Source organism: Mauremys mutica, chromosome 1, assembly GCF_020497125.1.
Source record: "Mauremys mutica isolate MM-2020 ecotype Southern chromosome 1, ASM2049712v1, whole genome shotgun sequence".
Classification (NCBI taxonomy): Eukaryota; Metazoa; Chordata; order Testudines; family Geoemydidae; genus Mauremys; species Mauremys mutica.
The window spans coordinates 209,507,831-209,522,299 of record NC_059072.1 but is presented as its reverse complement, the minus strand read 5'-3'; the positions used below and the strand labels follow the sequence as shown (position 1 = coordinate 209,522,299).

Here is a 14,469-nt window from a genome sequence, read left to right as displayed (position 1 = left end):
CGACGGTTGCAAAATTCACTACAGTAATTCTTTAAACATTCAGAAAAAGGCAATTCAGAGGCAAAGCTGTTACTCTGTCTTTAACTATCTCCCTCCTGCACCACAAAAGAGGGAGCTTTTTGTGTTGATTTGGTAAATTAAGGCACACCCTTGATATAACTGATATTATTTTAATTAAGTTTCTTTTTTATTACATCTTTCTACAGTCTCTGTATTGGTAACATGAAAGTAGTTGGCATGACTTTAATATAACATCAGGAACATTGTGGCAAAGTAAACACGGGAAAGCAAAGCTGTTCAGGTATGATAACTTTTAAATATTGATTAAACGAGAGGCTGTTGGTGAGTGTTCTTATTGAAATAGGTTTGTTTGAGGTTAAAAAAATGAGTTCTCTTCTATGTGCAATGTGGTTTTACTTTTATTTTAATAATGTATTTTGTAATGCTTTGTGTTTCAGCTACATACTTAGTTTATAGCTTTTGTTTGACTTAAAAATAAAACTTGTTTTATCTTTTGCCCCATGATCTGGTGTCTGCTTGATTTTTATTATTTTAGCTAGATTGTGCTGGCACGCATCGTGTTCTAAATGGGTTCCAAACATAGAGGAAGACACAGTTCTTACCCTGAAGAATGTAAAAACAAAGAAACGGGTAACAATTTGTTTTTCTAGTTTTTAGAAAGGGTAAACAGGATGACTCGAGTAATTATAGGCCTGATATTCATCCTGGGCAAGATAATGGAGTGGCTGAAATGGGACGTGATTAATATAGAATTAAAAAGGATAATGTGATTAATGCAAATTGACATGAATTTATGAAAAATAGATCCTGCCAAACTAACTTTATCTCTTTTTGATGAGATAACAAGTTTGGTTGATAATGGTAGTAGTGTAGACTTAATATACTTAGACTTTGGTAAGGCATTTGACTTGGCATCGCACATCTTGATTAAAAAAACGAAAAAATATAAAATTAACATGGCACACTTTAAATGGATTAATAATTGGCTATTGGATAGGTCTTAAAAAGTAATTGTAAATGTACTACATCATTAGAGTGGGTCATTGAGACAACTCTTAGCCCTGAGGAAACATACACAATATTATTTTTGTGGCAGTTTATATCCTCTTTAATTTTATCCCCGAAGCTCAAATATCCTATTCCCTTGGTATGTTTGTCCTTTAAGTATGCAGGAGCTGTCTCTGACCCTGAAATTTTCAGGTATTAGAGTGATGGGTGTAAGAAGGAGACCTCCCTCTCTCTCTTTCACTTGTAAACAGAATGGAGATAGTTACTTATATAGAGAAGCAATGATCATAAATCAATCACACATACTATTTATACAGTTAACAGATGTCCTCATTAAGTTTATGTAGTATAAGTGCACTCAAACTATTCGTCAAAAACAAGAACAGTTTTGAATAACTTTTTAAACAACTAACAGTAATAGTGTAACAACCGGGCAGGGCAGATTTAAATCAATCCACAGGAGATAAGCAGAAGGTTCTCCAGAAGCCCCCTTTGAGAAGCAAAGAGCCAATATTATATCGTTTTCTACACTCTCAGACACTCATTTTTATTCCTGATACCCTGAACCGGATTCTTAGTAATATTTCAGTTATTTCAGTTTCTCATAAGAAAAGAAAAACAATGGAGAATTCTAATCAGTAACACACTACTACTAAACAGCATATAAAGGGGAAATTGTTCATCTGAGTCATAGCTGGCAAAGGGAAAACCTTCAATAGCTACAAATACTTAGTCATTGTGAAAATTCACTGCAGCACCTGGCTGTTCTCAGGTCATCTCTAGCTTTTGGGAAAGTTCCTGAAAAGCTTCTTCTGTGGCTCCCTTTATTTTGGCTGAAATAAAGCTCCACGCACTTCCTCCAGGGATCTGAAAACATACACATGGCCAACACAGTCAACCCTGAGACTGTTGGGATTTAGGACTACTGCCAACAGCCCCATTCCCTGTAGTTGTCTCTCCTTTCCATATGCAGATTTCAAAATAACATTTCTCTGTCCAAAAGACTTACATGCCAAAACAGTCCTTGGATTAGTGGAATTGGATCTGTTCTTTGAGGGCAATGTTCTTGCAGAAATTAAGGCCCCCCTGTAGCTTCAGAGACATTCAGCAAATCAGAAATCCATTTTCTTGCACATTGTTACAGGGCAAGAGTGCTTTAATAACCAGACACTTATCTAACTTTGAAGCAGCAATATTTAATATGACTATAATATAAAATAAGTTCTTCAAAAGACAGATTTAATTCAAAATATAGTCCCAGAAGAATCTGATCTGTGAGCAATCAGTTTATTTTGCTTTAAAATCTGATTAACAGTTAGGTATATCGTATTGTAGCTTTATGATCTCAGGTAGAGCGGGTATAAATTTTCCAGATTTTAATTTTTGTATGAAATGTTCTTAACATTTTGATTAAAAACCACATTATGACTGTTTTTTTGAGGGGGGTTGAGAGTTAAATGAAGCTGGTGAGAAACAGAAAATGTTTTCTTCTTTTGTTTTTCATCAGATCTTTGCTTCAGTGGGAATTTTTCAGCCAACTGTAGTCTCAAAATTAATAATCTTCAACTCGTCTCACTACATTTTCAAGAGCCTGATGTATCTATCCTCACTGGAGCACTGAAATCAGGGAGAGGTTTGCATGCGTAAACATGACTGGACACCAGGTTGTTGTCAAAGAGGACAGAGAGAGAGGCTATTCTTCTCTTTCTCAAGCCACTTCGGAAGAAATGTAAAGTTTAAAATTTTTACCAAGAGAAAAGTTCAGTTCAATAAATGCAGGAGGTAGCATGTCCAGTGATAAGAGTAAGGGACTGTGTTTGTTTTCCTGATTGTCACTGACTCACTGCATGACCATGAGCAAGTCACTGTGTGTATCTACACTGGGCTTTTCCAGCATTGCTGCCACCAGTTCATCTCCCCTGGCTACTGCAGTGCAGGGAGCAGTAGTGTATAGAGGGGTCTGGGCAGCCACCAGTGTTTCAACCACTTTGTGGTTTCAGGTTACTCAGAGCAGGCCAGCAGATTTTGGGGCTTTGCAGTGGGTCATCTTCCAGGTGGAAGAGAAATTAGTCACATAGGCCCAGCATAGTTTCTTCTAGTCTCTTTTGATTCACAGAATGTACACAAGACCTTCTTTTCCTTGACACAGAGATGGTAAAAAAATAACACCAGAACTGCACACAGGTATGCTATTTGCAGAAATCCCACCTAGGACACCACTGTGTTCACCCTGGTAGTCAGAAAACAGCTTCCTTTCAAACCTCTGGGACCCTTCCACCTCGCAAGGTCCTAGACCCCAGGCTCCAGCCCAAACCCCGAAGTCCTACACAGTAATGAAACAGCCCTGCAGCCTGAGCCCCACAAAGCCCTAGTTAGCTGGCATGGGCCAGCCGTAGTTGTCTAGTTGCTATGCAGACATACCCTTAGTCTCTCTGTGCTACTTTCAGCACACTGGTCTTGTCCACACCAGGGAATCTTACCAAAAGATACTGCTTCCACTGATTCAGCTGCACCGGTGTTGGTGGACGCTATTGTGTAGAAAAGTCTTGGTGGCACTAAACAGTTTTAATTGACATGGTGATAAAAATAGCGGTCTACAGCCTTGTCTACACTAGGGATTCAACAGGTACTTCCGTCAATTCAGCTGAACCAGTAGTAGCTCAGAGAGAATATTTGGAAATATTCCCTAGTGTAGACACGGCCTAACTGTGTCCTGCCAACTTTCATTTTATCCAGTAACAACACAGGTGGCTGTTCAAAGGTAAATTAGTGGGAAACTAGAGCTAAAGATCATTAAGTTGGGTATCGGTATCTTGAGTCTTTTGAAACACTACTTTACTGCTATCCTTTATAATCTTCAGTAATATCCAGATTTGTCAGCATACAGCAGATTAGTTTTATTTTATACACTTTAGTGTGTTCAATGCAGCTTGTATGATTGTTGGGTTGTTTTGTTTTGTTTTTTCTCTTTTGATTTATCAATACCACTAAATAATTTGTAGAAATATATTACTTGTTCATGTCTTCTTCCTAAATCTGTTTAAGATGAAAGGATGATTTGTTTGTGCTGTCATTAAGAAAACCATATGTTAGTGTGGCTTTATGGGGAAGTGTTTTTATTTTTTTAAGCATTTGAGTAAGGTTGACTCCAAAGGAGTCTGAATTGCTCATCCAAGTACAGAGGCTGAACAATGACTGGGCTGCAAGTAATGCCAAAAATCTGTTCAGCTCAGTCCAATTATTTCCAACATTAACATCTGTTTTTAAAAAATGTCTTGATTATGTGATGGGTTGGATCACAGAAACTCCCTGGGAGCTGCCACCTGATATGCCAAGACTACTTCTACCCCTGCCTTCTCTGCCAGCTTGGGGCCCCAGCACCCTGTCCTGCTGAGCCAGACACTCCTGTCTGCTCCAACAAAGACCCAGGGTCTGAATTACTTGCCCCAAAATGTGCAGGTTTACCTGAAAGCAGCTAACTAAAGTGTTCTTGTCTTTAACACCCAGATGCCCAACTCCTAATGGTGTCTAAACCCAAATAAATCCGTTTTACCCCGTATAAAGCTTATGCAGGGTAAACTCATAAATTGTTTGCCCGCTATAACACTGATAGAGAGATATGAGTTGTTTGCTCCCCCATGTATTAATACATACTCTGAGTTAATTAATAAGTAAAAAGTGATTTTATTAAATACCGAAAGTAGGATTTAATTGGTTCCAAGTAGTAACAGACAGAACAAAGTAAGTCACCAAGCAAAATAAAATCAAATGCACAAATCTATGTCTAATCAAACTGAATACAGATAATCTCACCCTCAGAGATGCTTCAGTAAATTTTTTCCTCAGACTGGACACCTTCCAGCCCTGGGCACAATCCTTTCCCCTGGTACAGTTCTTGTTCCAGCTCAGGTGGTAACTAGGAGATTCTTCATGATGGCTCCTCTCTCCCCTTTGTTCTGTTCCACCCCTTTATATATCTTTTGCATAAGGTGGGAATCCTTTGTCCCTCTCTGGGTTTCTACCCCCTCCTTCTCAATGGAAAGACACCAGGTTAAAGATGGATTCCAGTTCAGGTGACATGATCACATGTCACTGCAAGACTTCATTGCCCACTTGCCAGCACACACCACACAAGTATACAGGAAGACTTACAGGTAAACCACACCCATCTGTAGACAATTGTCCTGGTTGATGGGAGTCATCAAGATTCCAAACCACCATTAATGGCCACACTTTGCATAATTACAATAGGCCCTCAGAGTTATATTTCATATTTCTAGTTTCAGATACAAGAGTGGTACATTTATAAAAATAGGATGATCACACTCAGTAGGTTATAAGCTTTGTAATGATACCTTACAAGAGACCTTTTGCACGAAGCATATTCCAGTTACATTATATTCACTCATTAGCATATTTTTATAAAATTATATAAACTGCAATGTCACAGATTACACCTCTAAAATTTCTTGATGCACAAATAAAAGTATGCACTCATAAGTTCTATGCATCCTGTCAAGTGTCTTTACAAGTCAACACACATACAAATATCATGAAATTGCCTTTTCATCCAATGATGGAATGATTAAGAATGGACTAGTAGAGTTTGCAGGATCAAAGTGGGGCTGGAGCCTGCAAACACTTGTGTATATGAGTAACTAACTCAGGTGAATAGTCCCATTCAGATAAATGGCACTACTCCCTTCGGTAAAGTTCTTAATATGTGTACTTGGTTGCAAGATCAACACGATGCTTTGTACTGTACATTTAGTGTTTATGGATTATGAAGTTAGCGAGGTTTGAAGTGGACTAACTCAGTGTAACAAAACTTATTTGGGGCCCACTTGGGTCTTTCCATTGACTTCACTGGGAATTGAAATAGGCCTTTGGCTCTCAGCCTGATGAACCATCTATATGGTAGCATTTGGTTAAAAGAAAAGGATCAAATCAAATACCAGTGCTTATCTCCAATAGCATGGAGAGAGTCACAGTATAGGAATCTAGACAAAACAGAATAGTGTTGGCTGGGAAATTGTTACCTTCTCCATGATTATTTGAACTGAAGGAACTGCTCTCTCAGCAATGTATCAGTGACCAAGCAAACAGCCCATGGATACTGATGTATACTTGGTGAGTGTTAATGGAAATATCTTTAGAGACTGCAGCTTTTGTACTGGAGGTGGGCAGGAGATGGTTGCTAAGGGCCAGACTTTGACACCCTCATTGACACAGAGTAGCGATTTACTCTATAAATGTAATAGACCCTTTGGAATTGATGAAACTGTGTGCAGAGTGAGGAATGCATAAAGTGAGTAATGGTGGTAGAATTGGGCCTTAAGTTGGTTAGCCTATGAAGCACTGAATATTGTTATGGATTGGTTTAAACCTCTTGAAACAGCACTTTAAGAAAGATGTGAACAAATTGGAGAAAGTCCAGAGGAGAATAAAAATGATGAAAGGTTTAGAAAACCTGACCTATGAGGAAAGGTTGAAAGAACTGGGCATGCTTAGTTTAGAGAAGAGAAGTCTGGGAGGAGATGTGATAGGGTCATATCAAAACTCTTTCAGAAGCAGAGATTATATATTAATAGATTAATTATTATTAGAGAGATATTATTAGATTTTTTTCCCCTTCAGATTCTACTAAGGTTAAAGAGAAAGGATGGTTTAGTCACATGGTTAGGGTTCAAGGCTTGGGTTCAATTCACTCCTCTGCCACAGACTTTGTGTGTGACCTTAAAGCAAGACACTTAGTCTCTCTGTGCCTCAGTTTGCCATCTGCAGAATGGGGACGATAGCACTTCCCTACCTCACAGGATTGTAGTGAGAATAAATACATTAAAGATTGTAAGGCAGTCAGATATGACAGTTATAGGGGCTATATAAGTACCTAGCATAGATAAGTTTATTCTAGTGCTTAACTCCCCTGTAATGATTTATGTAGAGAGCTGATCTCCTATTCCCCCTCCCCAGCCCTTCCAAAAATGAATTTATTTATTGCTGCTCTGTGACTTTCAGAATATTGTAAAATATTAGAACAATCTGAAAAAAAGATGACCATGAAAAATAGTCTGAGTCAATAATTTCCCTCTTGAGAATGTGTGCCTACTGCCACAAAGGGTGTGGGAGATCATATTCTGAATTTGCATTGGTCTTAAGCAAGGAACATTTCAGTCATGTGGGAATGGAACTTGGCAATTAGGACGCTTTGTGTTAAAATTGGAGACTATAGAAAGAGTGCCAATGTGTCAGACTCACTAAGCTGTGACATGAGCAGAACTTCCAGGAAGGGCCAGAGCAACACTACCTTCTGTTCTCACAGAGTCATACACCAGTGCCTTCCCAAACTGGTCCCAACATATTTTCCCAGTTTTAGAATTTAAAATAAACAAACTTTCCTGTTTCAGGAAATACGCTTTAATGAGTCCATTTTCCCTCTGTATTAAACAATATAGTCACTTACTTAGGGGAATAAACATTATAGTTCCATGTCCTTCAGAGAAAATAAGTAAATCTGGGCTCTGGTTTTGGCTGGCTCCATAAATACAAACAATTTACCTGTTTTTGGCTAATCTTCAGGACTGAACCTTCCTGGTCCTTGGTTTCAGTGCTTAACAAAGGCCTTTCCTAATCAGTGACCAAAGTAGTCCTGTGCCACTGTATGGGGAAGGGCCAGCCAAAGATTCTGGGTCAGGTGACTGGCCCTATTGAAGTCAATGGGAATTTTGCCATTGACTTCAATGGGGCCAGGATTTTACTCTCCCTCTTTTATCCTTGTCCTTTAACAATTCCCAGAGGGAGGGCCTTCTCTCCAACATTAGCAGCTAAGGCAGTTTCTTCAGGCTTTTCCCATGCAAACATATTACCTCTTCCTTGATTGGCAGCATGCTGTGGGATAAATTAATTGGTATCACTCTCATAACTCCAAATTTCTAATTATAAAATCAGTGCCCATAGGTAATGAATCTAGCAGTAAGAGCAGAAAATTTCTCTGCTAGCTGTCTGTGCCAAAGCAAAAACTGATGTTAAGCTTTTCATGGGTATTTTCCTACGTGCTGTACTAGCAAGTGCACCAACTTGAAGGCACTGTAGAGCATCTGTTCACTTGTTTAAAGTAGTGGAGAGTTATGGATAAGTTGTATTTGCTGCAGACTGTGCATCCAACATGATACGTAGAAAAGCAGGGACTGCAACTGTCTTGGCTTAGGGCTATCACAAAGTTTGCTACCTGACACAGTGCCAATTATTGGTGATCTTGAAGTATCTATTAGACAGGTGTGAGCTTTTTTGGATGAATGATAAACTGTGGTTTTTTTAAAGGCATTAAAGAACCATGCCTTAAAATCTGATGAGCACTCATCTTCATTTGGAAATAGAACAACTCTGGGCAATAGATTATTTGAATTCAGCATGAAGTCAGTAAAGGCCTTTTGGGAGAGCCATTCTGTATTATGCCAAGGTTTGCATAAGCCACCAAAAACAAACAAGAAAGAAGCAGCAGTTGTTGTTTGAGGCAATGTCTCTCTTGGAACACTTTCGTTTCAATTTAGGGTAATGTACAGTAGTACTTTCTTGTAGCTAGCACACTTTTATAACTCCAGAAATAATACTGCATGTAATACTTCCAATGTGTTCACATTTTAACAGGCAGAGAAAGGCTCTTGAATGAGTGGCTGGCTACTCTGCACAATTTCTTGAAGAGGTGAGAGTATAAAGCCATTCACTGTAACAAGAATTTCTAGGAACAAAACTGTGTGATGCTAAAACCAACGTCAAACCACTCAGAGACTCTCAATTATTTTCCACTAGCTCTACTCAGCACAAGAGACAGTTGTTGCAGTCTGTAGGAGTCAAAGTTATAATGGTTTGTTATCTGGGAATTTGCCTTCTTTATTAGTGTGACACTCTATACCCCATGTTCACCACTTTTATATATTATGATATGTTTTGTACAAAGCATGCCTTGTGAGGTATCATTTGAAAACTCATAATCTGCTGAACATCATTGTCCTATTAAGATGTGTGTCACATCACTGAATATAAAATTATGAGATTTTACTATATGATTGTTAGTGAAACATATTGTAGTTCTGGATAACACCCATAAACTACTTTTTCAGAGACAAATACTCATTGAGGTATCAGCATAACCAAATAAAACACCAGGGGCTATTACCTAGATAACTGGATGTTCTTCAGCAATGGGGAAGTGTAAAAAAATTACATTTCCTTCTAGATATGTTGTGAATCTGACATACACAGGAGACTGTTTATCTACACCCCAGCAGGGTGAGAGGAGGTAATCCAAAAAGAAAGGAGGCAGGTATAAAAATAAAGGACAGTGACCTCCAGAGGACCCATCTCTATTCCTTCTATCTCTCTGCTTATGACAGCAACAACTCTCATAGAACTGAGCAAAGGAAGGATAGGTCACAGACTGGAAAGGCACAGCCTGTGAAATATATTGCAGCTCATGGTGAGACAAACCCTTTACTTTTAAGCCTATTAGCCTGATAAAGTTTAGGAATTAGCTTGCATCTTTATCCTTTTATTTCTTTTGAAACCAATTCTGACTTTTATGCCTTACCACTTATAATCACTTAAAATCTATCTTTCTCTAGTTAATAAACTTGTATCATTGTTTTATCTAAACCAGTGTGTTTGGAGTGAAGTGTTTGGGAAACCTCTACTTGAGACAACAAGGCTGATGCATACAATTATTTCCTTTGTTAAAATGATGGACTACCTACAAGCTTGCATTGTTCAGTAGTGCTCTGGACAGTACAAGATGCACATTTCAGGGATGCAAGGCTGGTGATATGCAAATATTGCCCTGTGTATAATTCCTGGCTGGCTAGGCATAGCATTCATGTGTTCAGCTGGGGGTGACTTAACATGCTAGGGGCTGTGTGTGAACAAAGCCTGGAAGCGTTTGCTGTTCACCAGCAAAGCAGTGTGTGACAGGGCACACTCGCCCTGCACTGGACAAGGAAGGGTTAACACTACATTGTAGGTTGAGGAAAGCATGCCCCCTTTGCTCTACTGGGCATGCTCCAGGTGCACTGGCATAAAAGGGAGCAGCTCAGCTCAGTTGGGGCTGATCACCAAGGAGGAAGGATGTGCTTTGCTGGCTCCAGCCGAGGATCAGCCAAAACCCAAGGTTGTGGAGGCCGGAGACACTGTAATCCAGGCAGACGCTAAGGTACCTACAGAGACCCTGCTGCATCAGGAGTCGCCGGGGCAGCAGAGATGCCCAGACCATAGCAATGGGAACTACAGTAGTTAGCAGCCTAGGTGTAGTAGATAGAGGGTCAATTAGTGAACCGGAGTTTTGAGTCAGCGTGTTTTGGTCAGAAACACCACGCCCTGCTGACTCAGTGGTACGTGCCCTTGCCACTACCAGGGCCCTGGGCTGGGGTCCAGTGGAGGGGGAGGGGCTGGACCCCTCTACCAGAGCCGCCACCCCCCTTCTTGTGTGTGGCCCCCTTCCTGACTAACTTTGGTCACTAGGCCTCACTGCCCTGCAGAGAAGGGCGAATCTATGGACTCTGACCGCTAGGCCTTACTGCCCTGTCTTCCTGGGGTGAATGTACTGATTGTGGCTACTGGGCCTTACTGTCCCGCTAAGAGGGGCAAACATATTGACTTTGGCCATTGGGCCACATTGCCCTTACTCATTAGGGCTAAGTTACTGACTGAAGCCGCTGGGCCCTAATGCCGACTGGGGCCAATTTATTGACTCTGGCCATTGGGCCGCACTCCCCTGCTAAGAAGGGCGAGTATATATACTGGGATTAAGAGTGCGATGGGACACACTCGCCCTGCACTGGACAGGGTTTTCCCCAACCCTGTCACACAGTGTAAAAAGCACTCCAGGCTGGAGAACAAAGGGGACACACCAGTCCAGATAGCACCCTGGGGAATGTCACAATTAGATGTTCAGTATGCCAGTGAATAGTTGAAAATGCTTAGCAGGATTGTTTAAGTTGTTTTATGAAATAGGATTCAAGGCTTCAGGAAGTTCCAAGATACTTATGGCTCAACTATGACAAATACTTTGGAACAACTTAAGATGGCCACAAGTATTTCTGTTGTTTCTGCTGTTGGTTAGGATAGAGTATTTCATACAAGAGGATAGCTGAACACTAAAACCTGGATCCAGCAAAGCACTTCGGCACATATGTAAATTTAAGCCTCTGCGTACTCCCATAGAAGTGAAGTACTTTGGGCCTTCATCACAATACCCTGTCCATGAGTTGTGAAGAAGTGCTCTGCAAGTGGCCACGCTGATGATGCACAATACTCTGGCACACTGCATATAGTCGGATAAACTGTTTGTCTTGCATAACAATCCTGAATGTAAAATATGCTGATCTGTCACATCCTCCAGACATTTTAAAATGTAAAGTGTGTGCATTTCTGAAGAGTGGGTATAGTGTTCTGTACTAGTGTTTCCAAGTTATCCACAGCAGGAACCAATTTTTGCTATGTGTTTGCACTGCACCTAACAAAATGGGTTACGGATCCTGACTGGAGCCTGTGGAGTCTAACAAAGGGCAGATGGTGACCTGTTCTTTGTGCCTGCACAGGGGAACAAGGGAGTGTAAGGTCCCGCCTTTTATTCCCCTGCACCAAGTATGTATACCACAGTTAGCTGCAAAGAGAGGAGAGCAGCATCCACTACACCCCTATCCCTGCTCCTGTGGGTGGAGAGTGGGTGGGAAGGGACAGGGAAGGAGTGGAGTCTTCCAATGATCTGACCAGCACAGCAGTGCCAATGCACCAGGAATGTACGTTGCACCAGGTATAAGGCTGGCATAGGGCATCTCCCTCTTAGTGCAAGGGGGAACTGGGAGGCAGACTGTAACTCCTGGAGAGAATCTGGTTCCTGGTCTGCTCTTGGGGCAGCACAGCTCGGCACTGCCCTGTACATGGGACTTGTGACCAAGCCACGATTTAGACCAGGGGTTCTCAAACTGGGAGTCAGGACCCCTCAGGGGGTCGTGAGGTTATTACATGAGGGGGTCACGAGCTGTCAGCCAACACCCCAAATCCCGCTTTGCCTCCAGCATTTATGATGGTGTTAAATATATACAAAAGTGTTTTTAATGTATAAGGGGTGGGGTCGCACTCAGAGGCTTGCTATGTGAAAGGGGTCACCAGTACAAAAGTCTGAGAACCCCTGATTTAGACCAAAATAAATAAGTAATAAATAAGTAAGTCTGTCACCCTCACTCATGCTGAGTAGTATCTTATGCCACTGATAGCCCATGGACTTCAATATATGAATGTAAGAGGGGGAAAAAAGGGCCACTTGCCAACACCACTTACAATAGCACCATGTACATCTGACAGTGTCTCACACAGTATCAGTTTTCAAGCACAGTGGTGTTCTTCAGGATGAAAGGGGCTATATAAATATAACTTATATTGTCTAGTATTAGTAAAAATAAAATGCTCTGTTACTCCAATAGGTGCTAAGAGTCAGCAACAGTCAACCTTATTGGCTGGCAACAGCCTGAAGTGTTTTTATTTTACATGAGATGGTTTCCTAGTTCTCCTGCACTCCAGTGATCTTAGGTCAGTGGTTTTCAACTTGTGGTCTGCAGACCCCGGGGACATGGGCGGCAGGTTTGTATAATTTTTTGTGGTGCCCAAGTGGATCCATCCCATTCATAGGTTGGACCGGGGCAACTGCCCCAGGCCCTGTGTTTTGGGGGGTCCCGTGCTTCAGGGGGATGTGGGGTCCAGGGTGGTCCGGGGGGTTAGCGGGGTGCCTGGCATCTGACAGCAGCGAGCAACCCTGCTGCGCCCCGCCTCTTCCCACCCTGCCCCCACTCCACCTCTTCCCCAAAGCTCCTGCCTCTGAGCAATGCCGGGAGCCGGCAAGGTGGAGCGGAGTGGGCTGCGGCCAGGTCACTCGCTGCTGCCAGCGCCAGGCCCCCCGCTAACTCCTCAGGCTGCCCTGGACCCCGTGACCCCCTGAAGCACAAGGTGGGGGTAGGCACCACCATGTTGTGCGACGAACACTTGACAAAATGACTGGACTTAGTGACGGACAATGGGGGCAGGTGGGTATTACGTCATTCAATCATTCAACCCATAAAATAGCACACATTTTGCCACACTGAAAAAACAAAAACAAACAAAAAACAGTAACCTAGCTAATAATAATAACAATAATAATAATTAATTATAAATTCAACTCATATAATTAATGAAAAATGTGTGTATACTGTATATGAGATTATATGAGAAATGAAAATGAGCTTGCTTTGGGATTTTACAAGGCACTTATATCATTTAAACACATTTGGTACCTTGAGTAATGATAACACTTCTTGAAAATCACATAAATAGGGAACCCATGGTCCCCTTCCCTCACCCCATTGCAAAGGCACAGGGGTTATTGCTGGCTGCCAAAAATGATATGGGAAAAATATATGGAAAGAAGAGGATAAATTTATACAGAGGGCTCAAGGGGACTCGCATAGTGCATTAATTAACACTTAATAAATACATCAAAATTAAATACATTACAGAGATAAGAACCTGTAATGATAGCCTTTACTTCATGAGAAGCTCCAGAGAAAGAAGATGCAGAGAGAGTAATGGTAGGGGCAATCCTAGGGAGACCAAAGGCGCTGGTAGAGGGAGCAGACAGAGAACAATGGTAGAGGCGGAGTCACTGCAGGGTTGATCCAGTCTTCTGCTTCTTCCCTGTGGGTGGAAACACTGATCACTATCACTATAGGAGGGAACAATAGAATGGAATGCCCAGAAGAATGAATGACTTGAGGACAATTTCCTGAAGGGACCCTTACCCTTGCAGAGCTTTTCTGGCTCCAACACTTACATTTCTATACAGGGTGGTTTGGCCCACAGAATAAAAATCTGCACATCTTCCATGTGTTTTTGGACCAATGGAAAAATCCAGGTACAATTCAAGTGACTTTTAAAATTGCTTATGAAACTGAGTTAACAAAATAAATGAGCTTATGAACAACCAGAAAATATACTGTACTTCTCAAGTGAAAAAACTATAAATGGACTTCTTGGCAAAGAAACTGTAAGTTTTCTTACAGGAAAAGCCACAAACTGTCTGGAAAGGAAGAGTAGACTGAATTACTTGCCTCAGTGAAATTAAATATCCAGAGAATTGCTGTGCCTGTGATGATGATGATGACCAGGGCTTGCTCACCTGTGGCTCCCCCGCCCGTGCTGTGGAGGCACAGCCAGGCAGGTCTGCATCTGCAAGCAGGCACCCTGCCTCAGGTGCAGCTCCTATTGGCCGCGCTGGCCAATAGACTGGGAGCCTCCCGGCCAATGGAATGGGCTGGGCTGGGGGGAGGGGTGAGGAAGGCAAAGGGGGAGATTGTAGGGAGCTTTGGAGCAGGGGAGGCAGTGAGGGAGGGGAGTTGTCTGGCTCAAAGGGGGGGC

The 14,469-nt window shown here is 41.7% G+C and overlaps 1 long non-coding RNA gene across 1 annotated transcript; it reads left to right on the top strand.

Moving 5' to 3' along the window:
- Positions 1-203: 203 nt before the first annotated feature.
- LOC123362234 lies at positions 204-3,824 on the top strand. The gene is made up of 3 exons (XR_006576374.1): positions 204-301; positions 557-651; positions 2,537-3,824. It is a non-coding gene; the product is annotated as an uncharacterized LOC123362234 (long non-coding RNA).
- Positions 3,825-14,469: the final 10,645 nt, after the last annotated feature.